The 16,819-nt window shown below is 43.7% G+C and overlaps 1 protein-coding gene across 1 annotated transcript in view; it reads right to left on the reverse strand.

Moving 5' to 3' along the window:
• The window catches only part of SPTB (spectrin beta, erythrocytic), a 125,338-nt gene that overhangs the window by 72,638 nt on the left and 35,881 nt on the right, over positions 1-16,819 (reverse strand). The gene's annotated exons all lie outside the window — the stretch shown is intronic.

Genomic DNA, 16,819 nt, shown 5'->3' on the forward strand with positions numbered 1-16,819 from the left:
TAAGAAAACAGGAAAGCTACAGATGGTTATTCCAGGAAAATAAAACAAAACAAAATATGCCTAAAACCAAATTCAACCCAGGGTCACCCGTAATTGTCACAACGGCCCTTCAAAGGCATGGCAATAAAGAAACCACCATGACTGAAAAGAACAGCATAGGCTGGGGACACACGGTGGGGACACCTAACCAAATGGGGGGGTTCATGGAAATGACATTTAAGTTGATATCGGAGGGGAACTTGGAGCCAAGGTGATTCAGTCACGTCTTTAAGGATATAAGTCATCTATGCAGCCAGACTGGCCCTCCATGAGTACGGCAGACAGCAATTCCATGGCTAAAAACAGGCCCCAAACTGCACCTCTCTTCCCTGCCAGCCCACCCAGGAAAAAAGGTATAAGAAGAAGTTCCATGTCCATTCACTCCCCAGTTCACCCTGAAGCCCCCTAGAAGCCCTTCTCGCAACCCACCAGACCCTTGTCAGACTGCAGGTGGGTCTTCTGTGGTCTGTGGGACTCCGCGCCCAGGAGAGCCCACCTTCCCTGTCCGTCAACCTGCCTGTTCAGCAGCGGGGCAGGCCCGTCTCCAAAAGCACAGTCCGAGGCTCAGCCTCACACGGCGAGCTTCTGCTGCCCCCTGACCCCAGGTTACACTTTGAGTGGGATGGGTGCCTAGAAGACTTGCCCAGAGCTCAGTACTGAAGAGCTCATGTGATCGCACAGCGCGCTCACTTGCAGAAGGAGCGCCTGCCTGGGAAATGGATTTCACAACATCACTGATGCAACCCACAGCTCTGCCCTTCGCTCATGTGCCCAGGGCCCCGTCTGCTTCTGAGATCAGGTGTTAGGCCTCGGAATTTCAAGCCCACGTGCTATGCTCAGTTAATTCCCAGGGCGGGTAGGAACCCAGGAGGTGGCCGCCGTGGCAGCTCCTTTCCCCGCCTGCAGGGTGCTGCCAGAGTCCTAGGTAGAGCTCACTTCAGCCCTTCCCATAGCGCTGAGCAGCAGAGGATGTATGTTCTTTTCTTTCCCTCCCAACCCTATCCCCTCTTTCCTGTACCACACAAACGTGAGCAGCAACAAAGTCCAGGAGTGAGAAATGGGGGAAATACAGGCTGATGCTGTGTTTCCTTAGCAGGGTCACCGGTGCAGGCTACTGCAATAGCTTAAATACAGTCTTCCTTAAACCGAGAATTTAGACCTTCTCTATCTTTATTTTCTCTTTAGTTGTAAGGTTTGACCCCCTCACTTGCTTCCTATTTTGTTCTGCCCCTTTATGCTACCCCAAACCTGCTTTTAACATGTTTTGCTACTATGGCAACCCAGGTCAAAAGATTAAATCCTAAAGTTTCCCTGGAAATTTTCTGCCAATACTTTTACCAAAACAGAACGTTCCTCTACTCCCTTTGATCATAATCTCATTGCATATTCAGACACCTTAAAGAATAGTTAAACACTCACTAAAACATCAGGAGAACCAGTGAGCTGCCCAGTGCAGGGTACTCTAAATCTATAGCCAGCCCCAACTTCCTCCCCATCCCCCGTCTCCAGCCTGGCACCTCCATCCATCTAGCAGACGTCTCCACCTAGAAATTACGGCTCAGCCTCATTACGGCTAAGACTGAGCACACGGCTCCCAGCACAGCAGAGTAGGGGAGCTTCAGGACCATAGGGTGACAATGAGGCCCGGGCAAGCATACCACCTGTGGGTGAACTTTCCAGCAGATGGACATCACCAGCAGTGCCTGGGCCAAGCTGCTGCCTCTCCCCAGAGCACACTCTGCTTCCCCACACTCTACCGTTCCCATTCTGACCCAGCCTGGCTTCCAGTCCATCATCAGGAGGGTGCGGTTTGGGGGTTCTTAAAGTCTCAAGATTCCTATCCATGGTTGCTACCATCAAGGATGCCCGTACATTTGCAACATCCTGGTCATTCTAGTCCACTGCTCTTTGGTCATTTTAATCCTTCTGCTCCAGTTTCTGTCACCAGGCAGGGACTTCAGGCCCACATGTCACAACTCGTCTGCCCTCATCATGGAAAAATCTACTACTAAGAAATGGCTTCGGTCATGCTGCAGCTGCTTGGATGGGGGAGGAGGGGAGGGATCATGGCCCTGACAGTTCTTACAGGGATTTGAATGGGGAACAGGTGCTGCTCAGCTCTGATATAGGGATTGGCCCATCAGCCCTCTATCTTAACACCACCTATCAGCACATCACGTCCAACACAGACGCAAATGTCCACTGGGAATGATTAAAGGAGAGGGGAGAGATGGTCCTCTTAATATATGCAATTTTCAAAGATTATCTTCTATTGGAATTCTTGGGCTCCATAGCTACACATACAGAAAGCTATTACAACCCAGTCCTACTTTTTATCCCTCCTGACTCATTTCTTTCAAGATAGTCCCTGGCCTCCTCCCCCAAAATAAGTAGTAATTCTACGATAGTTGAATTGAAAAGCTGAATGCCCAATTTCTGTTCTTCCAAGAAGACTTTTCTAGAACACCCACAGTTACCCCTCTCTTCTCTGATGAAAACTGCACAGGGAGGTAGTGTGGCCTCAACATTCGAAGTGGTCAAGAATAGGCTGAAATACCTATGAACTGGGAGAAAATATTTGCAAGTGATGCAACTGACAAGGGCTTAATTTTCAAAATACACAAACAGCTCATACAACTCAACAAAAAACAAACAAACAACCCAATCAAAAAATGGACAAAAGACCTAAATAGACATTTCTCCAAAGAAGACATACAGATGGCCAACAGGCGCATGAAAAGATGCTCAACATCACTAATTATTAGAGAAATGCAAATCAAAACTACAGTGAGGTATCACCTCACACCAGTCAGAATGGCCATCATTAAAAAGTCTACAAATAACAAATGCTGGAGAGCGTGTGGAGAAAAGGGAATCTTCCTACACTGCTGCTGGGAATGTAAATTGGTGCAGCCACTATGGAGAACAGTATGGAAGTTCCTCAAAATACTAAAAATAGAGTTGCCATATGATCCAGCAATCCCACTCCTGGGCATATATCCGGACAAAGCTATAATTCAAAAAGATGCATGCACCCCTATGTTCATATGTTCATAGCAGCACTATTCACAATAGCCAAGGCATGGAAACAGCCTAAATGTCCATTGACAGATGAATGGATAAAGAAGATGTGGTACATACATACAATGGAATACTACCCAGCCATAAAAAAGAATGAAATAATGCCATTTGCAGCAACATGGATGGACATAGGGATTATCATACTAAGTGAAGTAAGTTAGAGAAAGACAAATATATGATATCATTTATATGTGGAGTCTAAAATATGACACAAATGAACTTATCTACAAAACAGAAACAGACTCACTGACATAGAAAACAAACTTATGGTTATCAAAGGGGAAAGGGGTGGGGGAGGGGTAAATTAAGAGTTTGGGATTAGCAAATACAAACTACTATATATAAAATAGATAAACAACAAGGTCCTACTCTATAGCACAGAGAACTGTATTCAATATCCTGTAATAAACCATAATGGAAAAGAATATGAAAAAGAATATATATGTATATGCATAATTGAATCACTTCGCTGTACACCAGAAACTAACACATTGTAAAATCAACTATACTTCAATAAAATAAATTCTAAAAAAAGAATAGGTTGAAATAATTAATTTGAAATAAAAGGTGAGATATTTCTCATGAAACAATTGATTCAGAAAAGATAATCAAAAAATAAAACCATTAGATAACAGATTGATGGAGAATTATACAATGGAATCAAGTTCCCAACACCTGAATTCACTGATGAGTTTTAGCATCACTAAGAATAAGACAATGAAATACTGTGTGTCTCCAGATATGATGCAATATGAAGGACATCATGGCCTATGACATTCTTGCCAAAAAAGTTGAACCTCAATCTGATCGAGTCTGTAGAGCTAAGTTCCCATTTACAGGAATTATAGGAGATTGATAGACAAGTTAAATGACAACATGAGGAAGCAAAGAGGCAGACCCGGAAGGCGGGTCATTTTGCAGACAACCGACTCCACTTTTTCAACAAGTCAACGGCATTAAAACAAACAGACTGAAAAAGAGGCAGAGGGTAGGGACTGCTGTAGATGAAAAGAGACTTAGGAGATATAATAGCGAATGTAACATGTATTTTGTTTGGAATTTGAATCAAACAACACCAAAACACATTTTTTAGACAACGAGGGGTATCTGAATTATAGACTCAATAGTGGATAATGACCAGGAATTATAGTCAATTATGTTAGGTGTGATCATGGCTTTGAGGTTATGTGACCATGGCCCTAGCGCCTAGTACGGTCTGGCTTCTTCCTCCCAGTCCAAGCCCATCCCTCACCACATGCACTACGTGCATCCTTCAAGTCTCCTTTCAGTTCTCAACCGGCATCCACGCCCCAGGCCGCCCCCTCCTCACCCCACCCCAGCTCTTGTGCACACTGTGCCCTTGGCCTGGAACACATCCTGGAGCATCTTTGCATGTCTGGCTCCTCCTCCTTCCTCAGGTCTCCTCTTAGGTATCACTTCCTGTGGAAGTCCTCCCCAAGTACCACATCTAAGCTAAGTCCTTTGTCATCCTCAGTCTGGGCACTTTGCTTGACCCCTTCATAGCCCTCATCATAATTGCAATTACTCATACATCTGTTGGTTTACTTTTGTTTTTGTCTCTCCCTGCCTAGACTGTAGAGGTTCCTTGCAGGCAGCTGCAAGCCTGTCTCATTCATTATTGTATTCCAGTGCCTAGCACTGTGCTTGGGACATAGAGGTGCTCAGTAAATATTCTCCTCCTCCTAGAGACCTAAGCTCAAACTCTGGAGCCTCTATCCCACCTTATTCCTTGATCCATGCAGTACTCATTCACATAGCCCACTTATGTGCATTGAGCACTTATTCAATATTGATTCATCACCATGGCCAGTCATTAAGCCTCTGTAAAGTGTCTTCCATCCATCACTCCTTTATGTTCTAAGGCTTCCACTTCACTCCAAGCCCTTACCGTTTCCCGCCTGGACTTGGGTAATGGTCCAACTTTGTCTGTTTCGGGCCTCTTCAATCCATCCTACACAGCCCTCCTCATAATGACTCGCCTCTACTCCATAGCTTTCAGCAACTCTCTAACGCACAGTCTAATCCAGGGTCCTATACCAGTTGGTGCTGAGCTCATACTCTCTCTTATGCCATCTCTGCTCCAACCAAGAGGGTCCACGTGTCCTGCACCCCCCACCTTTGTACCATGTGCCTCTACAACTTTATTTGTGCCACATCCCGTATGCTGAAATTTTGGCACCTCTCCTTGCAATTTAAAACAAATATAACTTTCAAACATCTAGAAACACAATATAACATTTTCCTAGAATAGGAAGGAGGTCACCTTACCCCTCCTATTCAACTCCATGGATCCTCCACTGCTTCTATGACCAGCAAGTGCAGGCGGCAGTCACGGTGGGCTCAGGCAAAGCTGATGATGATCTGTGCACCCACTCTCCCTCCTCAGTCCTGCTCCCTCCCCCAGTCTCATGTTTATTGCTGGGTGAGGCCAGATCCTCACTACCCTTCCTTCTGGCCATCCTTCCAATCCTGGGAAGAAGATGAATCTTTAGCTTCTTCTCCCTTCCATCTTCATTTTAATATGGTCAAGTCTTTCTCATCTTAAGTAAAACTCCTCCTTTCCATCCTTTCTTTCCTCCCTTTCAAAGCCAAATTTCTTGACAAAGTTGCCAAGAATAAGAACAGGTGATTTACAGAAGAGGAAATCCAAAAGGCTAAGACCCTAAAAAGAGATACTCAAGTTCATTAGCTAGCCAACAAGTGCTGATTAAAATGAGACACCAGAGGCAAACATTATCAAGCTGGGTAACACGAGGTGTAGATGGTGGTGTGCAGCGCAGATACCTTGTGTACTACTGGTGGGAGTGTGGAGCGGCCCAGCCATTCTGGAAGGCAGTCTGCAGTTCTCAGGCAGGTTACGTATCTACGACCCTGTTCGTAGGCATGCAGAGCAAAGAAATTCTCACACAAGTCAAAAAGGGGACAAATGCAAGGAAGTTCACTGCAGCATTGACTGTGGTGGTGGGGAGGTGAAGATAACCTGTGCGTCCATCGCTGGGAGATGGACAGTAAAATGTGGTGCATGGACACATGTAGGACACATGGCAGCATTGGAGGATCTTAAAAAATAGTGGAGAAAATAAAGAAACAGAATGAGATCTATAACACACCACTGAATAATTTCAAAACATATGCACATAAAACAGCATACATATTATAAGGATATAAACAAAAGAAAAACTCTTAAACACATGAAAATGGTTGTCTCTAGGTGGACTTAGGGAAACGGAAAAGGGAAATGGAGATAAAAAGAAACCAACCAACCAACCAACCAGGGGAGGTGCCCTGCCTAGGGCACCTGATGCCCTAGGCATCAGTTCATGATGACGATGAACTGAGAGGTATGATGAGGCCTCTGCTCCTAAAGTAAAAATAGATACAGTGTATTTAACTATATTCATGAGAACTTCCTCATCCCATAACAACTCACTCCTTACTGCACTGAAAGCTGGCTTCCCTATTAGCTCATGAGGCTATTCTTGAACTATTCTTGAAGCTATTCACTGACAGCTCCCTTCCTTGTTCCTTAAAACAACAGATGCTTTTCAGGTCTTATCTTGACTTCTCAGAAGTCTTAAGCTCTGTTAGCCATTCCAAAATTTCCTGAAACCACTTCCTTTGTCTTCCAGGACATGCTCCTTGTTCTCCTTTAACTCTCTGGCCTTTCTCCTTGGCCTGCTCTGGGGGCTACTCTTCCTCTACCTGTCCCTTGAATGGTGATGTTCCCCAGAGTTCTGTCCTGGGCCCCTTCCATTCTTCCTCTGTCTACTCGCTGTTTCTAGACAATCTCCTGCACTCCCATGACCTGAATGACCACCTCGCGTGAATGACTTCGTGACCTTCACCTTGCATGACCTCTCTGCAACTCCCATCCATCACATCTAACTGCCTTCTGAACATCCACCTGGAAGGCCCAAAGGCCTCTCACACTCAGCATTATTCCCAGTTGACTCTATCATCAACCCAGTCCCAGTCCTTCCTGCCATGTTCCTAGTCCACCAATATCCCAATGGCCCAAACCCAAACCTGGGGTGATAGAACCCAGTATCTCATCAACTCAGTCCCCTTGATATCTCTCAAATCTCCATTCTTCTCTGTCTCCACTGCTCCCCTTCACTTCTCACCACTGTCATCTCAACTCTAGTGGCTTCCTGCTGATTTCTTTGCACCCATATTTGCTCTTTTGCCTACCATCCTGACCTATCCTCTACACTGTGGCCAGAAAGATCATCTTAGAATATAAATATGAGGTCACTTCCATACTTTAACAGCTCCTCTCTATCTCAGAAGAAAGTTTAAAATCCATCATAAATCAGAGTCAGAGCCCTTTGTGATCCATCCCCTCCCTGAACACTATTCTATCCAACCCTCCCTACTTCCGCAACCCTACTTTCCAGCCATAACGAACTCTATTCAGGTCCCCAGCTCTCTCTGGACACACTCTTTGCACATGCTGTTCCCTAAGCCTGGAACACACTCCCTCTTTTTCAGAATAATTTCTTATCCTTCAGAACTCGTCTTAGTCTTTGCTTTCTTCGAGAAAGCTCCCCATCTTCACCCCCATCTCCTGCAGCAGTGGGAGGTGGGAGCACTTCTTCCAGGCTCCCATCACACTCAGTGCTCATTGTCATCAAAGCACTTAGCTACAATATAGGAGAATAATCTATTTTTCTGTCTTTCCCAATAGACCATAAGCTACTTGAAGCCAGGGACATCCTTAATCATTTTTTTTGTCCCAATTGCCCAGCATAATGCCAGGTACACGAAATGGGGATAAAAAATACTGAACAAGTGGGTGAGAACTGAGAAATGCAGAGTACTGCCCTGAAGAGGACAAGAGCAGCTCCTGCAGAGGACACACTATTTGGAGGCCAATTTGGAGGTCAAGGTGGTGAAGGGGCTGGAAACGTGGCACGTAGCAGGAGTGCTATGAATGCAGGCTGGTCATCGATGCCCTGACAGTGTCACTGTTGCCCTTGTGCCTCAATCTCACATTGCCGCTGTCTCTTCCTCTTTTGCTGGACTGTGGTGGCAAAAGAACAGGCAGTGGCAACAGGGCCCAACGCCTACAAACCAATCTTGAAACCTTTCAGAGCAGCTCCGACTCAACCCACACCTCAATTTTCTCACCAGAAACATTGATGAAAGCAGCCGTTCTCACCCAGAACTCTTCTAGACAGGGAAGCCCCACTCCACTTAGCTGAGAAGTCTTTTATATATTCTTTCTTGTGTCACAGAAACATCACTCATAGAATGGTTTCCATCTGTACAGCTCTGCTACACAAAGAGATCTATTTTAAAAGTTGAACCTATAAATAATATATGTTATGGGTGCCAATTTGGCATTCATTCATGTTAGAGCTTTTAAAATAATTCAGTTAAAATTAATCTTTTAAAAGTTGCTCAGGCCCACAAGGACTCCTGAGGGGACGGGCGCTGGCTGGAGGATTTTCCCACCTTTGGCCAGGGCATGAGCCCGGCGCGGTGGGGCTGTCCTCTGGACACATACAGGAAGCTGCCTGCAAGGCTCCAGTCTCGCAGCAAAGGCAAGTGCAGCCTTTCCAGGCTTGGCAGAGCCAGTCCGCCTGTGCACAACCTCCCAGTCTGCTCAGAATTGGCCACCAGAATCCATTTCAGCCTCCTTCCCTGGACTCTGCTGATGGGGACGCACCAGCTGCTGGCTCATGCAGTCACTCTGCCGCCCACGGTCCTCGGGAAAAAGACTTGGCTCTTTACACAACTGTGAGCAAAGCCCAAGGCTAGGAAGGGAACCTGGAATTTACTAGGAGCGTTATATACATTGCCCCGTTTAACACACACCTATACTCACAAACTATTAGATATTATTACTGTTATTATTGCTATTGGTATTATTGTCCCTGTTCTATCAAAACAGCAGACCTGGGTTGAAATCCTAACTCCTGTACTAAACTTAGTAGTTGTGTGCTCTTCTATAAGTCACTCAACCACTCTGTACCTCAGTTTCTCCACCTGTAAAATGAGGGAAATACCCTGTGCTTCCACGGCACAGGATAGGGCCTACCAATGTCCGAATTCTACTCTTTCTACACGCAGCTTGGAGGCATCTTCCAGTCACCCCTATGGTTAGGTGTGGCTGTGTGATTGAATGAGCACAAGGGACACCACTTCGAGGGCTTAGCCATAAAAATCTTCCCCATAATTCCTCATTCTTTCCCCTAAACTCCTAGGACCTAAAGGGCCAAGATGAGAGGAACCTGATTTCTTGGATGACTGTGGGGAACAAAGTCTCCCCCTCAATTTATACCCATTGACTCATCTATGATGTGAGCCAGAAATAAAATTTATTTTACAGTTCCTTATTAGAGCAGTTAGGATACCGAAATCAACACACCCACCACTTACCACATAAAGCTGTGTACAGATTATAGGAAGTTATATGAAAATGATGTATAAACCATAGATTACCCTATAACCCCAAGGTATAGTTACTTACAAAGAAAATGCAGTATTTCTCAGTATCAAATTTGTGGGTCTGCTCAATACACACACTCTCACAGCAAAAAGGAAAGTACCCAGTAGAAGGAGTCTACTGTCATTACCCCATTGCCCCTTCTGCAAACGTCTTTCCCTTTCACCCCTGCCTCAAGCATCCAAGCTCTCTCAACCTCCCTTGATGCCAGGTTCCTCCACTGAGTTGAATGACCCAAGTGGAACTCCTCCTTCAGACCTACTTCCATCCTTACTTCAAAACAAAATTGACTTTGACAACCTAATTCCCTATCATAGGCAACTCCTCAAAGGGAAGGATGCCATTTTCACCTCAGAGGTCTCTGCACATGGCAGGGACTCAATTTTAGTACATGTTAATTGGATGAAACGGATGTATCTACTTTCCCAAGGGGCAGAGTACCTCTCCCAGGGAACACATCTTAATAAGCGCCTTACAGAAATAGATCACCTTATTCAAAGGATGGATATGAAAGAGACAGTGTAGGACCCAAACCAGACAAATAGGTGAAAAATGGTTAGTCAGACAGGTTACTCAGCATGTTCAAATTGTGTGAGGGAGGGAACTGTGTATGGTACCTACAGGGAAAGCCAACTTTGCCTAGAGAGCCCCTGAAAAGTATAGCCTTAACTTATGTACAACCTGTGCTAGGAGGTAAACCCTGGGTGGGAGAAGGAACTGTCCAAAGTTAAAGAATGTGGCAAGAAGGGTGCAGAATGAGGCCCTATTTCCTGCCTTCTAGAGTTACACTCAGACCTCTTAGCCTCACTGCTGGCCTGACCATAACCAAGGACTTTGATGAATTTTCCAACATTATTCTAGTACCCTGTATCTGACTACAGAATCAAGACAAGCATTCACAAGTAGGTTGGCACTGTTTATTCATTAATTCAACAATTTTTTATTGAACAAAGCACCCCCCGCAAAACTCATGAAATATTTAGATATAAATAGAACAAAATATGTGCAAGATCAGTAGGCTGAAAACTACAAAACACTGATGAAAGAATTTGAAAGTCTAATAAATGGAGAGATATACCATGCCCATGGAATGGAAGATTCAATATTATTAAGATGTCAATTTTCCTGAAACTGATCTACAAATTCAGTGCAATGCCAATCAAAATACCCACAGGGCTTTTTTTTTTTTTTTTTTTAGAAATCAACAAGTTGCTTCTAAATTTTCTATTGAAATACAAAGATAATAGAATAGCAAAACCATTTTGTAAAAAGAACAAAACTGGAGGATTCACATTACCTGATTTCAAGACTTACCACAAAGCTACAGCCATCATGATAGCATAGTATGGCAAAAGGATAGACACACAGATCAATGGACTAAAGTCCAGAAATAGACTGACATATATATATAGTCAAACAATTATTGTCAAAGGTGCAAAAACAATGTAACAGAGAAAGGGTAGGTTTTTTCAACAAATGGGTGCTGCACAACTAGACATCAAATGAAAAATAAAGTGAACCTCTACCTATACCTTACACCATATACAGAATTTAAGCTAAAATGGATTATAGACCTAAATGTAAAACCTGAAACTTCTAGAAAAAAAAACAGAAGAAAATCTTTGTAAAGTTGGGTTAAGCAAAATATTTTAGATACAGCACCAGAAGTATGATCCATAGAAGATTGAGTATTATAAAAGAAAAAATTGATTAATCTGACCACCAAAAATAAAAATGTCTGCTCTTTGAAAGATATTAAAAATACAAGCTGCAGACTGGGAGAAAATACTTGTAAAACACTTGTCTGATAAAGGACTTATATCCAGAATATATAAAGAACTCTCAAAACTCATTAATTTTTTAAAAAAGGAAAAAACTCATTAATTAAAAAAAGCCTCAATTAAAAATGAGCAAAAGCTTTTTTTAAAAATTTAATAAATTTATTTATTTATCTTTGGCTGTGTTGGGTCTTTGTTGCTGTGCGCGGGCTTTCTCTAGTTGCAGTGAGCGGGGGCTACTCTTCGTTGCAGTGTGCAGGCTTCTCATTGTGGTGGCTTCTCTTGTTGCAGAGCACAGGCTCTAGGCATGCGGGCTTCAGTAGTTGTGGCACAGGGGCTCAGTAGTTGTGGCTCGCAGGCTCTAGAGTGCAGGCTCAGTAGTTGCAGTGCACGGGCTTAGTTGCTCCGCGGCATGTGGGATCTTCCTGGACCAGGGCTTGAACCCGTGTCCCCTGCATTGGCAGGCGGATTCTTAACCAGTGCACCACCAGGGAAGCCCAAACAAAAGTTTTATACAGATGTTTCATCAAAAGATACGCAGATGGCAAATAAGCACATGAAGAGCTCAGTATCATTCATCATTAGGGATGATGAAACTACAATAAGATATCACTACATGCCTATTAGAATGGCTTTTAAAAAAACTGACAAGTGCTGGTCAGGATGCAGAGCAACTAGAACTCTCAAACATTGCTGGTGGGAATGCAAAATAGTACAGCCACTCTGGAAAAGAATTTAGCAGTTTCTTACAAAATTAAACATACGTTCACCATATGACCCAGCAATCCTACTCCTGGGTATCTTTACCCTAGAGAACTAAAAACTTAGGTTCACGCAAAATGTAAATGTTTATAGCAGCTTTACTCATAATGACCCCAAATTAGAAACAACCTGTTCATTAACTGGTGAATGGATAAACCAACTGTGGTACCTCCACGCAATGAAATACTACTCAGTGATGAAAAAAAGAACTGATAAATTAGACCCAACATGAGTGCATCACAGATGCATTATGCTAAGTGAAAGAAGCTGGACACAAAAGGCTGCATACTGTAGGATTCAGTTTATATGAAGTCTTGGAAAAGGCAAACCTATAAGGACAGAAAACAAACCCGTGGTTGACAATGGTTAGGGTTGCAGAAAGGGGCTGACAACAAAGGGGCATGAGGGAATTTTGGAGGGTGATTGTGGTGGTGGTTATACCACTGTGTGTATTTGTCAACACCTATAATAACGTACACTGAAAAGTGTAAATTTTACTGTATGTAAATTATTCCTCAATAAATTTAAAAACAAAATACTGAAACTAAAAACATAAACATAAATAAAAAGACTAAAAACAAATACTTATTGAGTACCTACTATGTACAGGTGCATTGTTATGAACTGCTTTCACAATAGTGATATAGAATAATTATTACAATTTATTTTAAAATAATGAGAGGGTTTTCTCCAGCAAGGTACGATAATGGAGGAGATTCTGCCCTCAGGTTGCCTAAGACGTGGATATAAGCAATGATACAACAAGATAGAATTAGGTAAGTGTGAAGAGAGAGACGTAAATAAAGTATCACAGGAATTCAGAAACAGGAGAGAATACTGAATGTTGGAGAAACCAGGGAAGGCTTCACGATCAAGAGATGCCATTTGAGTTGGGTGCTGTTGACAGGAAGTGGTGATTTTATTGTCCAGGTAAACAGTGTTTATCAGAAAGTTTTCTCACATAATTTCTCTTTGATCCTTCTAACAACCTGGGAGACAGGGTAGGAGTGGGGGAGATACTATTAATCGCAGTTTCAGTTAAACAAACTAAGACTTTGAGATCAAGTTCCTTGCCCAACACTTGGGTGGCAAAGCTAAGGCTTAAACTCAGGTCTTCTGAGAGTTCGGTTCACTCTCTGTTCCCAGATGGTACACCCATCTAGAAGAAAAGTTCTTCCTTCTCATGATATCGAGAGTGACTGCTAATGGTGCCCTTTCCACCTTCGGATCTCTCCAAGAGAATGGGTTACTTCTAGCCGTTCTGGCCACTGAGAACACCCTACAAGGCTAAAATGCTTATTTGAGTCTTTCCTGCATGTGGAATGAGAGCCAGCAAAGGGGAGATTTTCTGTGGCATTCATTTAAACTCAAGGTTTAAATGTCTCAAAGTATCTTTTATAAATACTAAAAAAACCAAAAGCCTTGAAAGTTACAAGGATAATATGGACTGCTTCGAATGCATGGTCATATACGTAACCCTGAAATTATTTAAGACGCGACCCCAGACCTTATAGGGCAAACTACTCTTGGAGGGGATCAGCTCCCCCAAAGAACTCTGAAGCTCTTCCAAGAAGCTTTCTTGTGACCTGAAGGAGGACACCTGTTCACATGCCTTATCTGGCTGAGCCTCTTATCCGTCATTCCTTCACGCGTGTGAGAGTCTATCTGGCACACACTGAGCTCCTTGCTCTGGAGCCTGTCTACATGCCAACCACTAGGCTAGCGATCACATTTCTCTGGGGAAGAAACAATACCACGGAGATGTAAATGGCTTCTACATTTTGCTGCTGCTATCTCAATCCTTTTTGTTCATTGCTAACTTAAAAAAATAATGAGACAGTGCCATTAGGAGCAATAATTAATTTAACCAAATATTTCCTGAATGGATGCTATATATGTGTTCATAATGAGATGGTCCCTGTCCTCAAGGATCTTACGGTCAGGCAGGTTATTCAAACATTTCTCATTGGCAAAACTGGAGAAACTTCTTTCTCCTTTCTGAGTTCTAGTTTTCTCATGTGGATACTGGGGAGTAAATTTCTCCAGCTATTAAGCAGTTGTCATCAAAAACATTTACTGAGAATCTATAGCACGCTGCACCTCATAAACACCGTCACGTGAAATCCTCAGAACAACCCTTTGAGGCAGCCACTCCTTTTTCTGACTGAAGCATAGTTGGTATACAATATGATATAAGTTACAGGTGTACAGTATAGTGATTCACAGTTTTTAAAGGTTATACTCCATTTATAGTTATTATAAAATATTGGCTATATTCCCCGTGTTGTACAATATATCCTTGTAGTTTATTTTGTACCTAATAGTTCGTACCTCTCACTTCCCTACCCCTATATTGTCCCTCCCCCTTCCCTCTCCCCACTGGTAACCACTAGTTTGCTCTCTATCTCTGTGTCTGTTTCTTTTTTGTTACATTCACTAGTTTGCTGTATTTTTAAGATTCCACATATAAGTGATATCATACAGTATTTGTCAATTCTCTGACTCATTTCACTTAGCACAATACCCTCCAAGGCCATCCATGTTGTTGCAAATGGCAAAATTCCATTCATTTTTTATGGCTGAGTAGTAGTCTATTGTGTATACAAACCACATCTTCTTTACCCATTCACCTGCTGATGGACACCTAGGTTGCCTACATTTTGGCAACTGTGAATAATGCTGCTATGAACATTGGGGTACATGTATCTTTTCAAATTACTGTTTTTATTCCTTTTGGATATGTACCCAGGAGTGGAATTGCTGGGTCATATTTTTAGTTTTTTGAGAAACATCTATACTGTTTTCCACAGTGGCTGTACAAATTTACACTCCCAGCAACAGTGTAGGAGGGTTCCCTTTTCTCCACATCCTCACCAACATTTGTTATTTGTGTTTTTTGATGATGGCCATTCTGACAGGTGTGAGGTGATATCTCACTGTGGTTTTGATTTGCATTTCCCTGATGATTAGCAACGTTGAGCATCTTTTCATGTGCCTGTTGGCCATCTGCATGTCCTCTTTGGAAAAATGTCTATTCAGGTCTTCTGCCCATTTTTTAATTGAGTTGTTTGCTTTTTTTATGTTGAGTTGTATGAGCTATTTATATATGTTGGATATTAATCCCTCACCAGTCATGTCATTTGCAAAATTTTCTCCCATTCAGTAGGTTGTCTTTTTGTTTTGTCAATGGTTTCTTTTGCTGTGCAAAAGATTTTAAGTTTACTTAGGTCAGTTGTTTTTTTTTTTGCAGTACGCAGCCCTCTCACTGTTGTGGCCTCTCCCGTTGTGGAGCACAGGCTCCAGACGCGCAGGCTCAGCGGCCATGGCTCACGGGCCCAGCCGCTCTGCGGCATGTGGGATCTTCCCGGACCAGGGCAAGAACCTGTGTCCCCTGCATCGGCAGGCGGACTCTGAACCACTGTGTCACCAGGGAAGCCCGGTCCGTTTGTGTATAGTTATTATCCCCATTTTAAAGGTGAGGACACTGAGGCTTAGAGAGTTCGGTGATTTGCCCCATCCATTGGCCAGTAAGTGATGGAGTCAGGATTCAACCTCAGGCAGTCAGGCTCAGAGCCCCTGCCCTTAACCACTGCGATCATAGCCCTGCCTGACCTGACCCTATGCAGGGAGGAATGAGAGATCAAAGGAGCAGGGTGCCTATAAACAGTTTTTAAATCATCTGGGACAGATTCGTCCACATTCAGCTCAACACCAGGCAACAAGAACATCAAGAAAGGCAACAGGAAAGAAAGATGATCTACATTGGGAGGCCAAGAGGCCCTTTAAGGTCACAGTTAATCCAACCCTGAGATTGCAGAACACAAATACACTGGGTCTCTAGCAGGCATCAGACCCACATTTCCTCTGAGGATCTCCAAGCACCTTTTCCCCCAGAGTCGTTGCAGACACAGAGAGGATAGGAAAGCAACGTGGGGTAACTTTCCCAGGACAAACAAGTGGCAGTGTCAGAAGGGAAATGTCTGTGTTTAACCCCCCAGCTCTTCACTGAAGCCACACTCTATTTTTAGGGTCCCTCCTTAACCCAACACACATCTATTTTCAGAAGAAGGGAAACCCCAATGTGTGGAACCAGAGGAGGGTTTCTGCAGGTTTTCCAAGGTGCCACAGCTTGATAACACTCTCTGCCTATCTATTAAAGAGTGCAGCAAATGTTATCACCTGAAAGCACCCGAGGCCACGGTACCCCTGGTTCTGAGCACTGGAAATGGGCTACCCAGAACTGGACAGCATGTCAGAGCCTCACCCTGTAATCAGACTGAGCTGCTTGCAAAGGAACTGCTACCACATTCCTCTCTTAAAGAGGCCTGACACCAAATAGCTTGGCCGGGGCCAGGGCAGCCAGAGGTGCCAAGTGCCTGCCGTTCCCAGGGAGGCGTGTGTGTGTGGCCAGGGTGGTGGACACGTAAGCCACGGTAGGTCATCTGAAGAGTGTGGAGAAGTGAGTGATCATCGCTAAAATAGTCTGCAGGCAACTCCAGAAAGCTTGCCATGCCTCGACATTCTCAAGTACATGGTAGCAATACTCGACCATTCAGCAAAGGCTTCCAGAAAGAACCAGAGATTTAGTGCCAGAAATAGTAGACTAAGGCGACTTTGACCTGGGGACATGAACCAGGCAGTGCCACGCAGTGGTTGGGGGCATCTGGAGTTAGACAGCCCCGGGGTG

This window comes from Orcinus orca, chromosome 2 (genome assembly GCF_937001465.1).
Source record: "Orcinus orca chromosome 2, mOrcOrc1.1, whole genome shotgun sequence".
In the NCBI taxonomy this organism is placed as follows: Eukaryota; Metazoa; Chordata; class Mammalia; order Artiodactyla; family Delphinidae; genus Orcinus; species Orcinus orca.